Source organism: Nomascus leucogenys, chromosome 3 (assembly GCF_006542625.1).
Source record: "Nomascus leucogenys isolate Asia chromosome 3, Asia_NLE_v1, whole genome shotgun sequence".
NCBI lineage: Eukaryota > Metazoa > Chordata > Mammalia > Primates > Hylobatidae > Nomascus > Nomascus leucogenys.
This window is the reverse complement of record NC_044383.1, coordinates 150,401,563-150,424,985: the sequence shown is the minus strand read 5'-3', so window position 1 is coordinate 150,424,985 and position 23,423 is coordinate 150,401,563.

Sequence of the window (23,423 nt, the reverse complement as noted above, 5' to 3'; positions counted from 1 at the left end):
TATTTATTCTTATAAAAGACATAAAGAGGAAAATGGTAAAAGCATGACAAGAAGCCCATTATTTCTACAAAGTTCAAGTTAAAAATATACTAAAAATATAGCTCAACTTAAAAAAGCAACAACTGAAGTATGAGTATAAAAGTATATGATTACTTAGCTACGGTTTTTACTCCATACTATATTAACAGAAACTTAAAAATATTCTTCAGATATGGTTAGGCTAGTGTATTCTCCATTATTTTATAAGCATTTTATTACATATACATTCATATATCTTATGGGCACTTCATCCAGAAGAAACTGTAAAAACATATTTTAAAGTGCTTAAAGAAAGAGAAAATAGTATGGGAATCTACATCTTTGAAAAAAGAAAGTTAAAGAAAGATAATTTCAGATAACTGAACATTGAGGAAATGTGTCCCCAAATGGACTGCATACAAGAAATACTGAAAGAAGTTATTCAGGGAGAGGGAAAATTATACCAGATAAAAACCCAGAACTGTAGGCAAAATAAAATGAAAATAGTAATGTATGTTATGGCTTATGATGTTTGTAGAAGTAAAATATACATCAATAAAAGAACAAATTATCTGGTGAAAGGAAGTTAATGATAAGTAACTATTAGAATGATCAACTGTAATCAGTTACATATGTGTATTGCAATCTTTAGGACAACTATTAAAAATATAACACAAACAGGTGAAACAATAAAGCAAATAGAGAATTTTAGAAATGATATCAAAACAATTCTCAATTTATCTAAAGAGAATGGGTAATATAACCAATAATTGCATTAAACATAAATGGACTAAATAGCCTGAATAAAACGCATATTTTTTTAGCCTGGGTGAAAATGGAGAAAAAATTAAAACAAACAAAACCAACCAAACGCAAATGTGTCACTTATAAGATGGATTCTTCAAATATAAGACATTAGAATGTTTAAAGTAAAAGGGTTAAAAATCATATGACATGAAAGTATTAAGCCTAAGAAAATTGGAGTAGCTGTTAATGAATCTCAGACAATTATAACTCTAGGTAAAAAACATCATCAGAAACGAAGGGGGCCATTTTAATATCATAAAATTGCCAATTCATCAGGAAAGCATATAAACAATAATCATGTATATATCTAATTATAAAGCTTCAAAATAAAGAAAAAAAAATAAAACCCTAAAGAAGCAATAAACTAAGTCAGTAATGTAAATGATTGAAATAATATTGAGAGATTTCTGGTTTCTGGTCTGGAATGTAAGGAGCTTGAAAGTTTTCGCTGCAACTTCACAACAAGAAAAAGTTGAAAACAAAACCCACTAAAAATTGACGACTCTTCTCAGATCCGTCAGGTGAGGATATATGAGGTCACAAAGTGAAACACTGACTGAAATATTGAAGAGGAAGACAGGTGGATGCAGAGAATCGCGGGTTCCTGGAGCAGAACCCCAGGAACAAAAACTGTGGGGATCGGTACTGGGGGTAGGAAAACCTAAACTGCAGTTGACAAATTGCCAGAGGCTCATCATGGACAATTTTGAGAGTTAACTTTTGCTGAGAGTAGTGGAAAAACAGGCAGATAGAGTACATATTGTACACATTCAATTTACATTTATCCTACATTTTATTTATGCTAGAACAGGAAAGACTCTTCTGTGGTGACAGAAATGACAACAGTGGCTATGAGAATTAGGTGAACTAATTAGAAAAGCTTATGCAGGAACTTTCTAGGGTGATGAAAATAATGTAAAATTTAACAGGGGTGTAGGTAACATGGGTGAATACACTTTTGGCAAACTTATTAGACAGACACTATACATAGGATCTTTACATTGAAAAGTATATAAGCTGTACTTCAATAATACATTTTTAAAAATTAAATAAATACACATCTAACTGTATTACTGCTTACTCTTTCTAAAAGTAAAAATTTTAGTTAATTAATCAAAGGTCTCAGTTCCACAATGCATTACCCCCACATGCCTCTGTCTGTGTAAGTGTGTGTACATATGTGGTTGTGTATATGTGGAAAGAGAGAAAGAAAATGGAAGGAAAAAGAAAGAGAAAGGGAAGGAGAGGGGGAGAAGGGACGGGGCAAGAGAGAGAGAGGTGAAAGATACTGTAAACAGAAGAAAATATTTAAAGTAGAAATAAAAAACAATTTAACCATATTGCTGAAATTCAGGAAAGTTACTTAAGTCTTTATTCCCGTACCTGTTAATGAACCCAACAGTACTATCCTTTTCAATTGATACGGCAAAGCAGAGAAATAGAGTCAGAGGTGAATGCAGAAACTAGAGGCAAGGAAGGTTGAAGTAGAAATGCAGGGTAACCAGTACTTTGGGAGGTCGAGGCGGGCGGATCACGAGGTCAGGTGATCGAGATCATCCTGGCTAAAATGGTGAAACCTCGTTTCTACTAAAAATACAAAAATTAGCAGGGTGTGGTGGCGGGCGCCTGTAGTCCCAGCTACTCGGGAGGCTGAGGCAGGAGAACGGCGTGGAACCCGGGAGGCGGAGCTTGCAGTGAGCCGAGATTGTGCCACTGCACTCCAGCCTGGGTGACAGAGTGAGACTCCGTCTCAAAAAACAAACAAACAAACGAAAAAACAAAAACAAAAAAAGAAAAAAGAAATGCAGGGTAGCTGATCAACACGGTGAAACCCCGTCTCTACTAAAAATACAAAATTAGCTGGGTGTGGTGGTGCATGACTGTAATCCCAGCTACTTGGGAGGCTGAAGTAGGGGAATCGCTTGAACCTGGGAGGCGGAGGTTGCAGTGAGTCGAGACACTCCATTGCACTTTGGCCTGGGCAAAAAGATCACAACTTCGTCTAAAAACCAAACAAACAAACAAAACACCAAAAAAGAAAAAACCACACACACAAGAAATGCAGGCTAACTGATAATATTCTCCACAAAATACCTGAGAGCTTTGCACCAGTTTCCCTTCCATTTTTACGTAATCCTCGCCCTTTCTGTAACAAGAATTCCCAGCTAGAGTTTAGGGAAACAAGGCACAGAGGAAGTCAATAGATAGTTGCATTAGCTTTTCTATTTCAAGCTGTCACAGCTGCAAAATTGTTCAATGTAACTCCGCAGGGAGTGCTACCCAGCTATGCAAATGAATTCCAAATGTGACATTTACCAGCATGGAGGTGGTGGCTGTGAAGGCTGGGTGACTGCCACCAGTCTGTCTGATGGATTGACTCATATCACTGAGGAGCCAGCCACCATTGATTTCTGCCTTTCCATCACATCACAGTGACCTTCTCCCTGCAAGGAAGGAAAGGAAAAAAAAAATGAGTGGACAAACAAAAAAGAGGTACAGAGTCAAAGAGGAAGTTACAGTGTTCCTTTATTTATCTCTGCTACTCTCAAGTACTTTCATTATTATGTTATTCCCGTCCACCAAGCCATTTCCTTCTACCCTCACCATATTCACACTCATACAGTAGTATAACCAGATTAATAACTAGTCCTCATTCTTTCATTCTTCCTGTCCTTATTATGTGATTTGGTTTGCCATTGCTTAATTGGTATTTTTATCATACTTTTAATGCACTAATTAAAAAAGAGATTACATAGAGAATGATATTCTAGTGTGATATGAATTCTAAACCACATAGGTAGAAAGGTAAAAGTATTGTCAGTACTCTTTCACCAAGAAAACCCCTGTGTTATGTTATTTTCACTTTTGTCAGAAAATCCGCCTTCTATTACTAAAATAATCCCTGTTACTGCATGAAAATATTTGGTGGATGGAAGGTAACAGGAGAGAGGAGGTAGTGCCAGAAAAGGGGATAGAATTAAGGGATCAAAAATGCCCCAAAGAGGTTCATGTACCTGGAGTCTAAAGTATATTTTGTTCTAAATGTTTTTTTTTTTTTCTCTTAATCTTCTCTGTCTGAACTGGCCTAGGTCATCTTCCTATATAAAAACAGATTTTTATAAGAAAAATTGTACACTCTATTTAATAGTTTAAGAGTTATCCTTGTTAAAGAGTTACAGAAAGAGGCAGTGATTCTATGGTAAGTCAGGACAGATGTGCCAATAAATGTCTGCTTTCTCCTTGGAGATTTACACTGATGCCTGTGACTCCTTTGAGATTCTTGATTGAGTTTGCTTGAAACATCCTTTCCTCAGTGGTGTTCAGTTGGTAAGTAAAATAGAGTAACAGAGAAGACTTAGGGTGATTTGGTTGGAGAATTAAATTTAAAAATATTCTTATGCTTAGAAGGTTCTCTAAGTAGAAGAAGACATCAGGGTACAGTTGAAATGAGGTTGTAGCTATAAGATACACGTTAAAGGACTCAAAGATTGACAACAGTGATAAGAAGCCTCTTTCAGCTAGAGTTATAAAAGGGCCTTCAGGAATCATTGGTGCCTTGTCTGCAACTGTCTCCCGCAAGGACCAGAGCATGAAAGGACCTATTTCAAAAAGAATTATGGGTCTGGCTTTGAGACATTATATGAATTCTGATCAGATTAATAGGAAACTCACAAAGGTTTTCTAAATGTTGTATGAAAGACAACTCCACAACTAGCTTGGACTAAAAGCGACAGAGATTGTTTGTAATAAAAAGAGAGATCTGGGCCTTCAAACTTTTATTGTTAGGAAGAAGGATGACAGCTACTCAGTGGCAAATTTAAATTGTTCTTCCATCTTTATTTTTAATCAACTTTATTGAATATGTATGTGTATATGTAAATGTATATGTGTGTACATATGCCCATCATACTTGAACAATTCACTGAGTGTTGGCAACAGTATAGACCCATAGAACCACTGCCACAATAAAGATACAGAACATTTCCATTTCCCTAAAAGTTTGTTTTTGCCAGGTAATCTTCATCAATGGTGGATCAGATAAAGAAAATGTGGTACATGTACACCACATATAAAAGAGTGAAATAATGTCCTTTGCAGCAACATGGATGCCATTATCCAGGCAAATAAACACAGGAACAGAAAGCCAAATACTGCATGTTCTCACTTATAAATGGGAAGCAAACATTGAGTACACATGGACACAAAAGAGGGAAAGAGAGACACCTGGGCCTACTTGAGGGCAGAGGGTAGGAGGAGGATGAGAGTCAAAAACTAACTATTGGGTAGTATGCTCACTCCCTGTGTGTTGAAATCATTTGTTCATCAAACCACAGTGACATGCAACTCATCGGTATCACAAACCTACACACATACCCTCTGAATCTAAAACAATAGCTGAAATTACTAATGTATAAATAAGTAAATAAATAATAAGTAAATAAATAAATGTAAACATATAGAACCGAAAGTAAAGTCCAGTTTTCAAGGACCATATGTTGAAAGCCTATTCTTTTCCCCATTAATTTACCTTAGCTTCTTTCCCCTTAAATCTCTTTGGGTGACAAAAACTTGATCATGTCTATGTAGGGCAACTTCTAGGCACTCTTTTCATCAAAATTAATTGACCCTTTACACTTAGTTCTATTTCTGAACTCACTAATTTTTTTTCCACTGGATTGCTTGTCTATTCTTGTCATTATAACATTATCTTCATTACTATAGCTTAATATAAGTCTTTAAGTCAAGTACTGGAAGTCCTCAAATTTTGTTGTTTTCTTGAAGATTGTTTTTTCATACATTTTGTATCAAGCCTAATAATTTCTTTACCAAAAAATTGCTTGTTGGGGTTTTGATTAAGAATATGTTTAATATTTACATCTATTTGGTGATAAATTACATCATAACAATTTTGAGTCTTCCATACATAAATACAACATATTTTGCATGTACTAAATTCTTTTAATTTCTCATACCAATGTTTTAAATTTTCATTATATACAACTAATAAAATTTTGGTCAACACATTATAATATGTATCAATTTTTGAAGTTATGATATATTACCTTCAATTCAATTCCATATTGTTTATTTTTAGTATACAGAAATACATTTGGGTTTTGAATATTGATCTTATAACACGATTCTGCTAGATATGCATTTATAGCTTTTTATAGCTGACTATAGCTGTTTATGGGTTTGCTAGGATATCCTATACATATGTACATAACAGCTGTCAATAAAGAGCTAACTTCTTTTGTAACTTGTAACTCTAAGGATTTTTCTTTTCATATCACACTGATTAAGACCTCTAGTACAATGTTGTATAGAAGTGTGAACATAGACATCTTGCCCTGTATAAAATAGAAAAAAAAATCATTCAGTCTTTACTCCTTAGTATGATGTTTCATATAGATTTTTGTAGATGACTTTCATCAGGTTAAAGATGTTTCCTTTTAATTTTTATCTTACTGAGCTTTTATTTTATATAAAAAAAATTTAAATTTTGTCAAATGTACTCTCTTAATCTATTCACATCATATTTTTATCCTATATGCTTTGAACTTGGTGATTTGCCTTTATTGCTTTTTAGAACATTGAACAAAGATTGCATTTCTGTGATAAACTCCCTTGAATAGAATATATTATCCATTTTATGTATCAGTGACTTCAACTTGCTAACATAGTTAAGGCTCTTTTTCTGTTATGGTGATGAGTTGTCTAGGCCTGAAGTTTCTGTGTAATGTCTTTATCTGATTTTAGAATCAGAGTAATGTTTGTTTCACAAAATGAGTTGAGAAGCATTCCCCTCTGTTCTCGATTCTGGGAAAAGAAAGGATGTGTAAAATTAATACATTTTTGTCCTTAAGCATTTGATATAATTCACCAACTTCCTAGCTTGAAGTTTATTTGGTGGGAAAATGGTAACTACTTACACAATTTTAATAGGTATATGACTATTTATTAATAGATATCAGCTTTTTGAAAGCTTATCTTTGTCAAGGAATGTGTCTATTTTATCTAAGCTGCTGAATGTCTTGTCCTAAAGATTTCCATGATATTCCTATTTTTAATATTCATACAGGCTGCATCAGTATTCCATCTGTAATTCCTAATATTGGTGTCTTGTATTCTTGCTCTTATTTTCCTAATCAGTCTATACAGATATTTGTCAATTTTATTGATCTTAACAGAAATTAATGAAAAATTGTGCTTCTTTGTTTTCCTTTTTTTATTATTTGCTTTTCATTTCTTTAACTTCTGCTTTTATATGTTTATCCCATGACTGTTTCTTTTAAATTTAATTTTCTCTTCCTTTATTTGTTATCAGGTGGAAGGTTAAATTATTGCTCCAGTGCCTTTATAATTTTATATAACTGTGATCAATTTTGAATCGATTTCATGGTATAATGTGCAAAAATTCACGGCTTCTTTTTAAATTTTTTTCTATATATCCCATTTTCCAATGGCCTCTTTTCCTCCCATTGCTTTTTTGACTCCTAGTGAAAAAAACTTGGCTGTGTATGTATGGATAGTTTCAACTGTTCTATAGGCAAGAACTGTATAGTGTGTTTATTGCAAACAACTCCACCTAATGAAAAATTTGACTTCTAAGCACCCAAAAATGTGGAAGATTTAATCCTGCCTTTCCAGCTCTGCTTTTTTCAGAGGGAAGGAACTCCCTATTTTGTGGCATAGAGCATGTCAGGACTCTGTCTTTTCTATCATGATTGTTACTCATTTCAGAATTTTCAAACTGAGTTTTTTTGCTTTCTGTATATACCGCATAAGTTGAAATCTTTGAATAGTTTTAAGAGGGAGAACAGTTGTGTCTTTGATATGGGTGTCTTCCTCTAATGTGACTAAGTATGCATAGGCAGTGGGAATATTGCTCTAAATTTCTTGCCGAGCCCTCAAGCTTCCATAGTCCCATCCCTCAGATAATGTTCCATGGGATAAATGATGATGCCCTTGGGCTCTTGTAGATTTTAATTTGCCACTTTACTCATAACATTATCAAATACTATTGTTATTGTTAATATAATATGAATGCCATTATTTTGCTTAATTATTACCCTCAACAACTACAAATATAGTTAAATATGTCATTTTTGGCATAAAACATTACATAAGTGAAAAAAGACAATAAAATTGAAATATGTCAGTTATCTGAAGGATAACTTAGCCAAGAGCCTAAATTTTGGTAAATTTTCTATTTCATAAAAGTCCTTTGCATCTAGTAGAGAGTAAAGCTCACAATCTTTTCTATCCAAAACATAGTTTTCATGAGACCCATGACCACTGAGCCACAAAATAAGTGTCACAATGTAAATTCCTTGGAGTATACGCACTTTACCTGTATTTTTACTTGGCTTTTTTTCATCCAATTCTAGTTGGTTTATACATATGTTTGAAAGCTCAGAATACAACTGAAGTTATAATTTAAAAGTAGACAATGCCTATAGCAAGAATAATAATAATAAGAAGAAGAAGAGCTACCAGAACCTGATATTAGCAAATTCCAGACTAAAATGCCCCAGCCCTCACTCCCTTACAAATTCAATGATTTAACAACTGCCCATGGAAACAAATAGCCCTGAAAGAACTCCAGTATATAATCAAGAATATTTCTCAACTCAGTGGAGCACAAAAACCATGGATGGTGACATAGAAAAGTATAAAAAATATTTTATCTGTGTAACCCATCCCTCAAACCTGGCACAGTTCGGTGCCAAGAAGGATCCCCTCAATTATGACTCTCCTCTGTGGGAAAAGGAAGATCAAGAAGACCCTAGCAGCCTTCACCACTGAGGACCCCAGAAGCAACTGACACCACCACGGACACTCACAGCCTTTGCCACTAAGATCCCCAACAGTTTTTGCTAATGTTGATCTCAGGTAATGAAGATTTCCAGAATCCATGAAACTGTGCCCTGCAGAGAAAGAGACACCACTGTGCTTCCTTGGATCCAGAAGCATGATTGCACCTTTGCCCTTCCCCAGTGCAGAAGTTGCCACTGCACTCCCCAGAGACAGAGCTGCACCAGTGGCCCCCATAGACTGGAACTCGCTGCTGTGCCCCCATGGAGTTGTAAATGCTGCATTGCCCATCTGACCTTGGAACTGGTGCTGCTGTGCATCCTCTGGTACCTGCAGTGCCACTTGCCCCTGGAACTGGCATTCTTACATGCCCCTGGGACCAGCATCCCTGTGCATTCCTGGATCTGATTTTGGACCTGGCACTAACATCAACCCAACTCAGCTGGTGACCTTGTATCCACCAGTAGGTGAAGGTATTTTCCCAGTGAACCCAGTACATAAACACTGTAAGAGGCGATGACTCCTTTAAAAGTGCAGACACCAACACAACACAACAACAAACACAAAATTCAAGGAAATATGACACCACCAAAGGAACACAAATTTCCAGAAACTGACTCCAAAGAAATGAAGATCTACAAATTGCCTAACAATAATTCCAAAATAATTATTTCAAAGAATCTCAGTGAACAATCAGAGAAAACAGTTGTAACACTCAATAAGATGAGAAAAAAAATCCATAAACAAAATGAGAAGTTCAACAAAAGGGTAGAAATAATTACAAAAGAACCAAACAAATTCTGGAGATGAAAAATGTGATAAATGAAGTGAAAAATGCAATAAAGAGGTTCAACAGCAGACTCAATTGGGTAGAAGAAAGAATCAGTGAACTACAATATAGGACATTGGAAATCATCTAGTCAGAGAAGAATATTTAAAAAATAATAAAAAGAGAGAGGAAAGGCTACAGGCTTCATGGGACATCATCAAGTCAACCAATGTACTGTATTCACAATGTCTTAGATTTGGGAGCATTTCAAATTTTGGATTTTCAAATTAGGGATGCTCAGCCTCTACTAAAATAATGATAGTGATTTAGAAAAACTGCTTACTGTGATTGCTATACCTGGAAAAACTTTTATTTAAAAACGAAGGAGTAATACAATCTTTTTCAGAAACATGAAATGGATACAATTCATCACCACTAGACATGTCTTACAAGAAACACTTAAGGGAGTTCTTCAAATCAAAATGAAAATACACTAGACAGAAATATAACAGCATATGAAATCATGAATCTCATTAGTAAAAGAAATACATAGAGAAATACAAAATAATATGACCATGCAATAGTGGTGTGTAAATTACTTTTAACTCTAATATGAAAATAAAAAGATAAAAAATTGTTAATTGATAAACAACATAAAAAGAAGCAAACTCTCACAGCAAGAACACTAATTATCTGGGGAGGAAGTAAAAGTGTAGAGCTTTGTATTTGATTGAAGTCAAGTTGTGATTAACTTAAAATAATGGAATATAACTACATAATATTTTATGCAATCCTTGAGGTAACCACAAAAAAGTCCACAACACATACAAAATAGTTAAAAAATAATCAAAGTAAATCTACAAAAAATCATCAAATATTGAAGAAAGACAGCAAGAGAGAAAGAGAAAAATAAAACAACTGCCAAACATGCAGAAAGCTAAATACATGGATGTGAAAATCCTTAATAAAAATTATTAGCAAACCAAAGCAAGCAACAGCACATTAAAAGCATTGTACACCATTACAAAAAAGGATTTATCCCAAGGATGCAAAGATGATTGAACATATTAAAGTCCATCAATGTGGCATACCAGATCAACAGAATGAAAGAAAATGACATGATCATCTCAATAGTTGCAGAAGCAGCACTTGCCAAAACTCAATATTCATTTATGATAAATATATTCAACAAAGTGGGTACAAAATGACTTATTCAACACAATATTTGAAAAAATCCAGATACAAAAAGACAGATACTGTGTAAACTCTCTTATGTGTGGAACAGTAAATAGTCAAGCTCACAAAAGCAGTGAGTAGAAGGGTGGTTTCCAGGAGCATAAAGCAGGGGACAAATGGGAAGATGTTGGTCAAGGGTACAGCATTTCAGTTACGCAGGATGAATAAGTTCTAGAGATCTGTTGCACAGGATTGTGACTGTAATTATCAATAATGTTTTGTATACTAGCAAATTGTTAAGAGGGTCAATCCTAAGCATCCTCATTTCAAAAAGAGAAAGAGAATGGTAATTGTGAGTTGATGGATACATCAAAGTACATAGTGGTGATTATTTCACAATGTGTATGTATTTAAAACATTAAGTTGTACACCTTTTATTGGCTAAACATAACTCAATACTGCTGGAAAAAATAATTAAGAGCTAGCTGGGCCCGGTGGCCCATGCCTGTAATCCTAGCACTTTGTGAGGCTGAGGTGGGCGAATTACCTGAGGTCGGGAGTTCGAGACCAGCCTGGCCAACATGGCAAAACACCATCTCTACTAAAAATACAAAAATTAGCTAGGTTTGCTGGCATAGGCCTGTAATCCCAGCTACTCGGGAGGCTAAGGCAGGAGAATTGCTTGAACCCAGGCGGCAAAGGTTGCAGTGAGTTGAGTTTGCACCACTGCACTCCAGCCTGGGAGACGGAGTGAGACTCCTTCTCAATAATAATAATAATAACAATAATAATAATAGTAATTAAGAGCTATAATTTATTGTACATCTACTGCATACTAGGCTCATTGTTTATATTATTCTCATCTGATTCTCCCCTGAGGATTTTGAAGTAGGAGTTTTTGAAAATGCAAAAACTGAGGCTTATAGGTAAGAAATAATCAAGAACACATAATGATAGGCATACAAGCCTGACACTAAAGGAGAGTCATAATCCTGAATACAAAACACATTGCCTTGATTATAGTCATGCAGGAATCTAGGGTTATTTGCTGTGGGATAGCATCTCCCTACTTTTCTGTTGAACTCCTAGATGTCACAGTTCAATAATTGTTGTTCATACTGATGTGCCTTAAAATACTAAATTAAAAGGTAAAATTGTATTTAATAAGTCAGAGAACAATAAAATGCATTTTGGAAATATGTAGTTATTTCCAGAGTATTTTGTTCGTATTGTGTAATAGTTAATTTAAAAAATCAATCTTATATGTGAAAAAAATACAAAGTAAAAGCAAAGTCAATATGAAAATATATCGAAATTTGCAGACATTAATAAGCCCAGTATTACTGTTTTTGGTATTTTCTGCAAACTTTCTTTCTATTTTTAAAAATTTTTAAATTATTTTTATTTTTTCAGATGGAGTCTCACCCTGTCACCCAGGCTGGAGTGCAATGGCGCCATCTCAGCTCACTGCAACCTCCACCTCCCGGTTTCAAGCAATTCTCCTGCCTCAGCCTCTTGAGTAGCTGGTATTACAGGCGCATGCCACCACTCCCAGCTAATTTTTTGTATCATTAGCAGAGATGGGGTTTCACCATGTTGTCCAGGCTGGTCTCGAACTGCTGACCTCATGATCTGCCCACCTCAGCTTCCCAAAGTGCTGGGATTACAGGCATGAGCCACTGTGCCTGGCCAAACTTTCTATTTAAAGATTAGAAGGAAACTGAGAACAATAAATTTTCTTTCAGTTAAAAAGAAAAAATCAAATGCATTTAGAAATATCTCAATTCATCACTTGAAGTCTGCTGGTAAGATCCTCGTGCTCTTTAAAACAGGTATTTTGTCACAGATAATTATAGCATGACTTTTCTAGAATTCAATCATTATTGATCATTATAGTTTATAAATAAAATTAATGAGACTCTTAATTTTGTTATACAGTATCTGTCTGGATAGTCTGGCTTAAGTGGCAGTAACAAAGTCCACAAAATCTCTGTGACTTAACGTGAAATTTACTGCAGATTGCGTTCTCAGTTCCTGTTGTCTCAGCGTTATAGACTGCCTTGATTGATCTTATGGTTCTTCAGCCCCAACCCTCCTCCACGCAACGCAGGTGACAGCATGCTGGGGAGTCCAGCCCTGGCCGTCAGGAGCACTCAGCAAGGCTGTTCACTTTTCCTGGGCGTGCAAGTAACTGGGCTGTGCCTTATCTTGGGATGGTGGAGAACCGCAACAACCTTGTGGGTGGACAGAAAATATTGGTGAGTAATATTAAAATCTACCACCAATAAATATTTGAAAAAGTAAAAAAATGTTTGTTTTTGTTTTAACTTTTATTTACAAGTAAAATTATTAGTAAAATGATTAGTGATTATTTTAACCTGCCAAAATGAACTATGCTGGGCCAGGAATAGCTCAAGTTTCCCAAGAAAGAAGATTTTACAAAAACACTGAGAACTTCATTCTAGGGCTACTGGTATAAAAATCAAGTAATCTATTATTAAACACATTAATTGATTACATTAATATATTGATATGAAATTGTTGACTTAACATGATAATGTTAGTTAATAACTAATACTAAAATAATGACTGATTTGATTCTTCACAGAGTAAAATGTATATGACTACCTTAAATCATGTTAAAATAAATAGAAATTTTTTCTCATCTAAGTATTATACAATGTTCAGTGGATTAGAAAATGCTTAACTTGATTATTTGAGGATCTTTAAAAATATAGCAAATGTCTAGAATTACTAACATGATGAGAAGAAACATTTATAGTTTGGCAAAGCAACTCATTCTCAATTTTACATGCATGCAATATTGACAACTATTGCTCTAGTTATTTAAAGACATAATAACAATAAAATAAGAATAAAAATGGCAAGTACGCACCACTTTGAGTAATAATTCATCATTCTTACTTTTGACTTTACTAAACTAAGTAATAAGCTTTAAAATACTGTTAGAATCGTAGATTAAACAGATAAACTAAAATCTGGGGAATCTTTAATTTAAGATAAAATTTGTCGGAAATATAGAATATATTTTAACTCAATAGTTTAAATTAGTTAACATATTATTTTTCATGAACTGAATGGACCCAACATGTTCTCATTTCTTGAACTTTTACACTGCAGTGATAAAAATTGCTGAGGCAAGATCATTGCGGGGCTCAGAAACAGCGAGTACAAAAGTGAAGAGGCAGTCAAGGGTTATAAGATTATATTCAAAACAGCAAAGGAGGCTCTCAGGAGTAGATCATAGCAGTAAAGAGAAGAGAGGGGGCTCAATGCAGGCAAGGTCAGCCAGAGCCAGACTGGCAAGGACTTTCGGGTTTAGCAGCACATTAAAAAATGCCCTGATAATATTCATAATTCTCCTTTATTATGTCTTCACCTTAAACAAAAGTCTGCCTGCCTGCATTACCTTGCAAATTATAATTACCGTTCTGACACAGTTGGAAAAAGAAACTATTGAAAGTGAAGACTTGCTTCTGAGACTTTCAGGAAGAAGCCAATATTGACACTGCATTACCTTGTATTGAAAACACTGTGCCACATGAGGGGAAAATTATTCGAGGGATTTCATGTGGTATGGAGAAGTTTAATTTTAGCAGGTACTTCTGAAGGTTAAACTAAGACTGCCCTTTTCCAAGAGTGTGTGTGAACACACACAGCAAATGGACAAGCACGTTTAAATTTGCATAGCACACTGAATTCTTGGTAGATATTGAAGTACGTCTAATGAAAAACTGATTTAAACTTTTTTAGAGAATAGAGGGTGCAGGAAAAAAATTAAGGACATTCTATGTGTGTATTTTAATAGTCATTTTCATATTGATAAAGGGGCAATTGTATCTCTGTATATGCATGTCTGTGTCTATCTAATAATAATAAGTAAATTTTATGTGGTGCTTTCTTTGTGTGAGAAACCCTCACACACTAAATACAACTTACCATGGGCTTATGTAGTATCATTATGATTTCCATTGTATAGACTCACAATGGTTTCCACGCTTTGCTGATGTTGTTACTGCTTAATTTCTATATCTTCAATACATTAAATTGTGCAAATACTTACAAAGATGGGATTTTTATAATGTTATTATTGTCTTTTTATTTGTTTGGTAAAATAATTTTCTGACGAGATTCTTTTTTAATCTATTTAGTTGTCCATTGGTACAATTCATAAAGAAAAAACAAAATAAATGCCCAATTTTAATAAAAAAATGAATTGCTTTCCTAACATCTTCAGAAGGTGACTAAGTCATTTCATTTAACATCATTTATCATTTGAGTGTATTTGGTGGGCCACAACCCGTTGCATATTTATCATTGTCATATTTCTAATTGTCCCATTTTGTGTAGTGAGTGCATTTCCAAATCAGTCCTTCATTCTTTGGATATGAACCTAGTTGTCTTTGACAATTTTTTATTTACATGTTTTTCCTGCATTTTTCCTTTTCAAAGTATAGATCAATCTGTTTCTTCAAGAAGATCTGGTTGCTTTAGATTTTAAAAAGGGTATTTGAAGTCCAAAATCTGAACTCTATGGGCATAAATGATGACTATTGCTTCTTGGCTTTTAATTCTAGGTCCTTTTACTGGCTTATGCCTGGAATTTTATTGTAAATACAAATACTCACACCCCCATATATTCTATTGTTGTATAGCAAATAAAGTACAAAATTAAAGCAGCATACATGGATGTCAGAGCAAAGCTTAGCTGGGTCCTCTGTTTAGGGTATTGCAAGGCTGAAACTGATGTGTCCACTGGGCTGTATTCTCATGTAGAAACTCAATGAGAGAAGCACCCACTTTCCAAATCACTTGGGTTGTTGGCAGAATTCAACTCCTTGCAATTGTAGGACCAAGAGCCCTGACGTCTTGCTGGCTGTTGGCAGAAGGCTGTCTTTAGCTACTAGTATTGCCAAAGCCCTTTGCCATGTGAGCTTCCCTAATTTGGCTGCTTATATCAAGACCTAAAGGAGAGTTCTTAGAGTTAATCCACTAGCAAGATGGAGTCTTATATAATATTATTTTAATACCAAATTTGACATCCAATCTCTGCTATAGTCTATTGGTTAAAAGCATAACCCACAGTCAGGGAATAAAGATTGCGTAAGAATATGAACCTCAGGAGGTGAGGATCATTGGGGGCATCCCAGGATCTGTCTGCCACCATATATATGTACATATATATGTAAAAAATATATTTTGTGGGTGTATATAAATATATAATGTATTTAAATATAAATATATATTATATTATATTATATATTAAATATATATTATATAAATATATATTTATGTATATTAAATACATATATAAATATACAATATATATGTATATAAATTTATATACGTATTTATTGTATATTTATATAAATATACATGTTTCTACATATTTAATGTATACATATTTATATATACATAAATACATGTACATATATAAATATGTATACCTGTGTATACATATTAAATATATTTATATAAATAATGTATACATTATATATGTATTATACATTAAATATACATTACATATGTTTATTTATGATACATATATTGTACATATATATTTATTATACATTAATATACATGATATGTTTATTATACATTAATATACATTATATATTTATATATGATTATATATGTACACACATATAAATATATATATTAACACACACACAAATATATTTACACACTTACACATCTCATATCTTCTTTTTTTTTTTATTGAGACAGAGTCTTGCCCTGTCACCCAGACTGGAGTGCAGTGGCACGATCTCGGCTCACTGCAACCTCCGACTCCTGGGCTTAAGGGATTCTCATGCCTCAGCTTCCTGAGTAGCTGGGATTACAGGCATGCAACACCATATCCTGCTAATTTCTGTATCTTTAGTAGAGATGGGGTTTCTCCATGTTGGCCAGACTGGTCTCGAACTCCTGGCCTCAAGTGATCTGCCCGCCTTGGCCTCTTAAAGTGCTGGGATTACAGGCATGAAGTACCACACCTAGCCTCTTATCTTCTACATTATTTGCATATCTTCTTTTTTTATACTAAGAATTCTAGTTGTCCAGGTCATAGGAAATGATAGAACTAGACTATTGCCCATACTTGTGTCTCAGAATAATAATACCAATACTACATTACTAATTTTGATTACTGAAACAGTTAACTTTTTATATTCTATCTGCATTATCTCCCCATTTTTATATTTGTGCTCTATCCACATTTTCGGATTGTATAGCTACTAAACACTCTAATCTCCCATTTGTTTGCCTCCATTTAATCTTAGTTCTAGTAATAATTATTCAGTATATTTAATGTTAACTATTCGTCCTCATGCAAATGGCTCTTCAGTTATTTTGGTTTTCTGATGTGAATTCTTCAGTAGATTCCTTACAAAGCATTCCTGGGAGTAATATTCCCTTGAGAGTAATTGTATGTGACATCTTCTCCTTGCCCTTTATATTCAAGGTCCATTTTCATGGTTTACATAGTTATTCGGGAGTCTTAAATATGATGCTCCATTCTACGTTGGATAAAGTGTGGCTATTGAATTTGGATGATATTCTGATTTTATTTCTCTTCATGTTACTTAGTCATTTTGCCTAGAAACATGAAAGATCTTTATTTTTTTTAAATCTAGTAATTTTATCAGAATATACATTGGTGTGGGTTATTCTGCAGTAACATTATCATGTATGGTATTCTTTTGTTTCAATTTTTGTTTCAGCTATTTAAAAATATGTATTTTTAAAAGTTTACTTGAATTATAGTTTAAGAACTTTTTCTTTTTCTTTGCTTAGTTTTCATCTTCAGGGCTTCTTGTTCTCTGCATGTCAACTCATCTTAGCCTATCTTGCATATATGTTCCTTTCTCTTGAATGTTATTTTAATCTTTGGATTGCATTTTCTTTTTTTAAATTTTCTCTTTTCACCTTCCATTTATATTAATTTTTGTATGTTTGCTCTTGTGTCCCTTCTAATTTTATTCTTCAGTATTAAAATTATATTTGCCTTATATGCCTATCTTTCTTGAGTTCTCCCATATAATTTATTATTCTAAATTATGCTCTTATTTGATGTCATATCTTTATGTCTTTTGGATTGGTCTGAAATCACATATTAGAGTTATTATTATTTTATGCATTTATTTCTTGCATGCTTTTATTCTTTTGGGGAAATCTTTTGTCTCCTAAATAATTTTTTATTATAATTACTGCTTGTGAAATTTTAACTTTAGATAGTTTATTGCTCATTTTTATGTAAATTTTACTTTACTCAACTTGTAGAAATTGGCTGTTTGGATGGCTTTTCTAATTTCAACTAACTCTCCCTCTGTTGTTTTTGTGGAGTTTTAAAACCATTACAGCATGTGTCATGTTTTCTCCTTCTTTATATTTCTAACTTTCATCTGTACCTTATTTATTTCTCTTACCTTGATTCCAACCAATTTTAAGTCCACTCTCAGTAATTTCTCCTCAGTGTGAAGTCCTGTGTGGAAAGGGGGACCTTGAGGGATGGTGTTGACAGTTCACGGTGGCCACAGTGCTCTGTTCTCCTCAGTTTTCAGTGAGGGGCTCCTGGAATTCACCTTCTGCTGCATTGGACCAAACACTTCTCATTTCAGGAGCTGTCTTCAAATTCGCCTGCAATTCTTTTAGTTACCTTGAGGATTTCCTGTTTTACAATCAATGCCCTCTTGCTTTCTTCTGCTTTCTCCCTACAGATATCAATTATGTACTTAATTTTTCTGTAGTCAGTGATTTCTCCCTACTTTGCTGTATATAAAGGTTATACTTTATTACCCAGTTATGTTGTGAATGCTGTTCATAAATTTTTAAAATTTGTCGTATGATTTTGACTGTTCTGTAGTTGTGTGGGTATTTAGGAACATAGAAAAATTTTAGTTGCCATCTCTACCACCTTCTTCACCAAATACTTTTATACCTCATTTTATTATTTTAGCTAATATTAATTCTAATGGCTTGTTCCTTTATCTATTTTCCTTACATTTCCTTGATTTGTCAAGCTGCTAATCTGTGTTTACCTGTTTTATCATATTTCCTACTAATTTTACCTTCTCTTTCCTATGTGTCTAAATACAAAATCTGTTTCTCTACTAATTCTTCTTCCAGTGCTTGGTGCATCTACTATCACTATCAAGGTACCAATTCAACTATTGATCCTTCTGGATTATCAACTATTTATGATTGAACCAATTATTTTCTTTTCTCATTGCTTAGTTATATCCCTAAAATGCATTTACCCATACTATATATGCCTCAATCTATTAAGATAAACTGATGTCTTACACAGATACATGTGTATATGTATATATAATTTGTGTCTGTGTATATGCATAACTATTTTCTTCTATCTTCCCATCATCTCTGTTCAGATGAAGCCTGAAACACCCATACTCCACTTAATTTTTTTTCTGAAATACCTTGATTTTTGTTTTCAGACATATTTTAACATATTTAAAATATTTATTAGAATTTTCTTTAATACCTGAATCCATGCTTCAGCAGCTCTAATTTAACACTTTTATATATTTTAGATAATATGTTAGTTTTAATTTAGAGAAAAATGTAGATATTATGTGTTTTGAGTTTTTTAATATCTGTAAACTTATTTTTGTCTGAACATGTGACTGTTGCATTGGTTACAATCTTATTCTTTCAGTAAGCTAGATGTTCTTTCACTGCCTTCTACATTTCAGAGTTGCATAAAAGAAACTTGATGTCAGTCTAATATTTTTTCCTTTGAAGAAAACAAGTTCTTTTGATCTAAAAGATTGGAATTGGTTTTAACCAGAATGAGCCAAAGTATGTGCTTTTTCATATCAATTCTGTCTAGATTTAGGTACATTCTTTACATTTACAATTGTAGATATTTATTTAACTCATGAGCATTTTCCTCTGTCTGTTATATAATTCTTATCTATCCTACATGTGTTTCTTTTTCTCTTACTGGAACTTCAAACACTTACAATCATCTGCATCTCCCAGCAATCTCATGATTTCATTCACTTTATATTTTTGCTCTGTGGGTATGAAATATTAATTCATGTGATCCTCAAGGCCACTAATACAGGTGCAAAAAAGATTATCTTTTGCTTGATTTGTCTTATTGATATCTGAGTTAATAAATGATGTTTGCTTGTTTTTAGTTTCATTATATCTTTTTTATGATTCTTCTTTATCTCCTTTTTCTTTTCTTGCCTACTAAATACACTGTTTCTGTGATAGTTAATTTTATGTGTCAATTTGGCTGGGCTACAGTGTCCAGATATGTGGCCAAATGTTAATCTGAATATTTCTGTGAGGCTGTTTCTAGATGAGATTAACATTTGAATTGATAGACTGAGGAGAGCAGATTGTCTTGCGGTATGTTTGTGGACCTCATCCACTCCAGTGAAGTCTTGAATAAAAAATAAATAAATAAATAAACTTTAAAAAGCCTGACTTCCTCTGGAAAGAAAGTGGAATTCTACCAGTCTGAAGGCCTTTGAACTTGAACCACAACATCACCTTTTCTCTGAGTCTCTAGCCTCCTGGCTCACCTCACACCACAGATTTGGGTTCACCAGCCTTCATAATTGTGTGAGCCAGTTCCTTAAAATAAACTTCTCTCTATATATGTGTGTACACATCCTATTGGTTCTCTTTCTCTAGAGAGCACTTACTAATACAGTTTTCCTGAGCAGCTAGGTCTTGCTGATTGGTGCTTGTCCCAGTCCTTATCTCCCTTGCTTCTGTTGGATAACCTTAAATGCATTGCCAGTTTTCTTTCGTGACTCGCTGGGGCTCACAACTGTTTTCTGGACAACTCTAAGAGGTGGCAATTTCAAAAGTGGTGAAGGCAATGGGTAAGGGCTGTCTGGCTTGAAAGAGTGAAATGGGCAGGCTAACAAACTCTACTGCAGCATGGGGATGAACTCTTGCTCATTCTCTTCTTCTTTTCCTCTCTCTGTCTTAGAGGATCCAACCCAATTAATCAGAACCTTCTCGGTCTTTCAAAGGCAATGGTATTTGGTCAGATTCAGATGGTACCAATTTAGATTTTTTGCAGAGGGGTTGGCGTATTTCGGTGACACAAGCTCTTTCCACAATCCTTAGTTTTGCATTTCGAACCTCAAGTTTGTCTTTGGTGCCATCCAAATTTTGTAAATCCTAACATCTTTAAAAATCAGGATAAATATACAGTTTAGATTTCATAAAGGAAGAGGAGGCAGTTGTGTTCAAAAGTTGGTTTCAAAAAAAATCTTATTTTAGCAAATCTTTGCTATTTCCCCCAAATTTCTTATTATAATATAAATATGTACTAAAATAAATAATTTAACAATGCATTAAAAATTATAAAAATATTGTATTAGAATAAAATATATACTAAAATTGATTTCAGGAGTCTAGACATTTTTTTCAATTTCTTCCAAAGAAGCACCATTGTACACAATTTTTTAAAAGTATCACTATTTTTAAAAATATCACTATTTTAAATAAACATAGTGATATTTATTCTACCCCCATATATTTATGTTTCAATTGACAGCTGATTTCACCACATTTTGCAAAGATGAGCAATTTATTCATTGAAAACAGAAAAAGAAAAATGAATAAGTTGTGTGACCCATGGCCTGATTTAATAGAAAAGCATTTACTCAACTAAGATGTGATCATTCACTCCCCAAACCATCCCGCTTGCTCTAACCATCACTCATCTCTCATTTAGTTATTAGGCAAACATACTGAAGGACCAGTATTAACTAGATACAACAAGAGCACACCATGCAAAGTAAGAAGCGGGCAAGTTAACTAAGAATTTAATAAAATATCATAAACCCCCTCAGAACTGCAAGCCCACATTTCTAAGGAGATCAAAATGTTTTTCCTAAACGTTTTAACTTGTTTCTTTGTATTTTGTATTATGCTTTTGTGTTTTGCTTTATAATTGCCTTAAGTCGTTGTTTTTAAAATGCCTATAAAGATAGCAACATTTTATTTTATCCAGAAAATAGCAGTGGAATACATTTTAAAGAGAATCTGGAAAAGACAGTGAAACGTACACCAAATTCTCGTTTGACTTTCTGGAGGTATCTGAAAAAAATAATATTAGGGAGTGTTCAGGGTATTTTTAGCATACCAAGTCATGTCTCCTGTATTAATCTTGAAATATACCATTCAGGTAAAGATGAAATGCTGAGCTATAGTCCAGAGAGTATTGTCTGCAAGAGCTGTGTTTGCTAAATTTCCTAAGCAAGTGGAGTAGAAAGAATCAGAACTATATGGGAATTGACCTGGAAATGCATTACATCCAGGAGGTGGAGATGGGAACAAGAGAGAAAGACATAATACCTCACTCGAGAGAAGTTTTCCAATTATGCAAAATGTTTCTTGGAAAACTTATTCCTCCAGGAAGTAACATTAGGTTCTGAAATTGAATTCATGACACAGCCAAATAAGTTTTTGTCAAAATTTCTATAACTAAAAGAGAACAGAGATCCTAAGAAACCATATACCATACCATTAATCTATACTTCAGTATTTATATTTAAATTTTTTTTTAAACTTGGGTTATCAGAGGTGGAAATTACAGAGAGGTGGGGGTGCAAAATATATTTTCCACAAGGATGGCAAAAGACTTGAGGAGAAAGCAGCCTCTCTTGCTCTTGTAATTCTGAACCAAATCATTTTCAGGATCTGAATATATTACTAATAATGTAATGAAAATAGATAAGGTTGCCAGAAGCTAAATGTGATTTAAAAGTAGATATGTTAATAAGAAAACTAGATGTATAGGAGAGCTTCCTATTATTATAACAATCAAGATGTGTGATGAGATATGGTGGATAATTTGGAAAACCACCTTTTAAGACAAAATAGAGTGTCTCAAAATAATTTTTTAAAAGATACAGATACTTCCAAGCTTTAAAACATTTTTATTAAGGTTTTTGAAGCTATAAACGATTTTTCATAATAAACAAGAATTACTACATAATCATAAACGTCAAAAACATTTCTGCAGCATTTTTGAAGGGTAATAAAGTATAGTTGAATTTTCTGTGACAATTTAATTCCATCCTCATCTGATTCTCCCACATCATGCTTTTCTAATTCCAGGGTTTATAATTTTCTCTGCTGTTAAAAGGCTATGAAAATCCAACAATGACACAGAGCAGACCCTCAATAGATTGAAAGTTTCCCTCTGTCTCATGCCTTGAGTCTTTTGAGAAAGGTTAATGAAGAGTTTCTTTCCTTTTTTTTTCCTCCACAATAGTAAAGAAGTTGCGATTACTTATTTTCATTCCTTCAGCATATTTAAATATGAAATAGAAAGCTAATTTCTGGATTATTCTTGATTTAGTCACATTCTCAGTGGTGTATGACACAGTGTTACTATCACAGACATTAAAAAAAACCCAAATATCTCTTGCTTTGTGACTGATTGTGTGGATACAGAGATAATAAATTGAAAAACAGCAAGACAGAATGCACATTGGACATGGTGTACGAAGTGGAACCTATAACGTTTTCATTCTTTCCTTGTATTCAGTTAAACCTTCTGGCAGCTTAGTGAAGAAGGAAAATGTGTTTAACCCAAAGATACATATATTCCAAGAACAAGGACGTTGTCCAAGGAAACAATTCATCTCTGCCCAACTAGAGGTTTGTTCAATTTTTCAATAGAAAGAAATAATGATTTCTTCTAAAGGACAGAGATTGACAACAATTGAACAACAGATTAAGTACTTCCATCTGTAAAAAAAAATTATCAAAAAAACCAAAAAAACTGTTTTTCAGTTTCACTATGGACCATGAA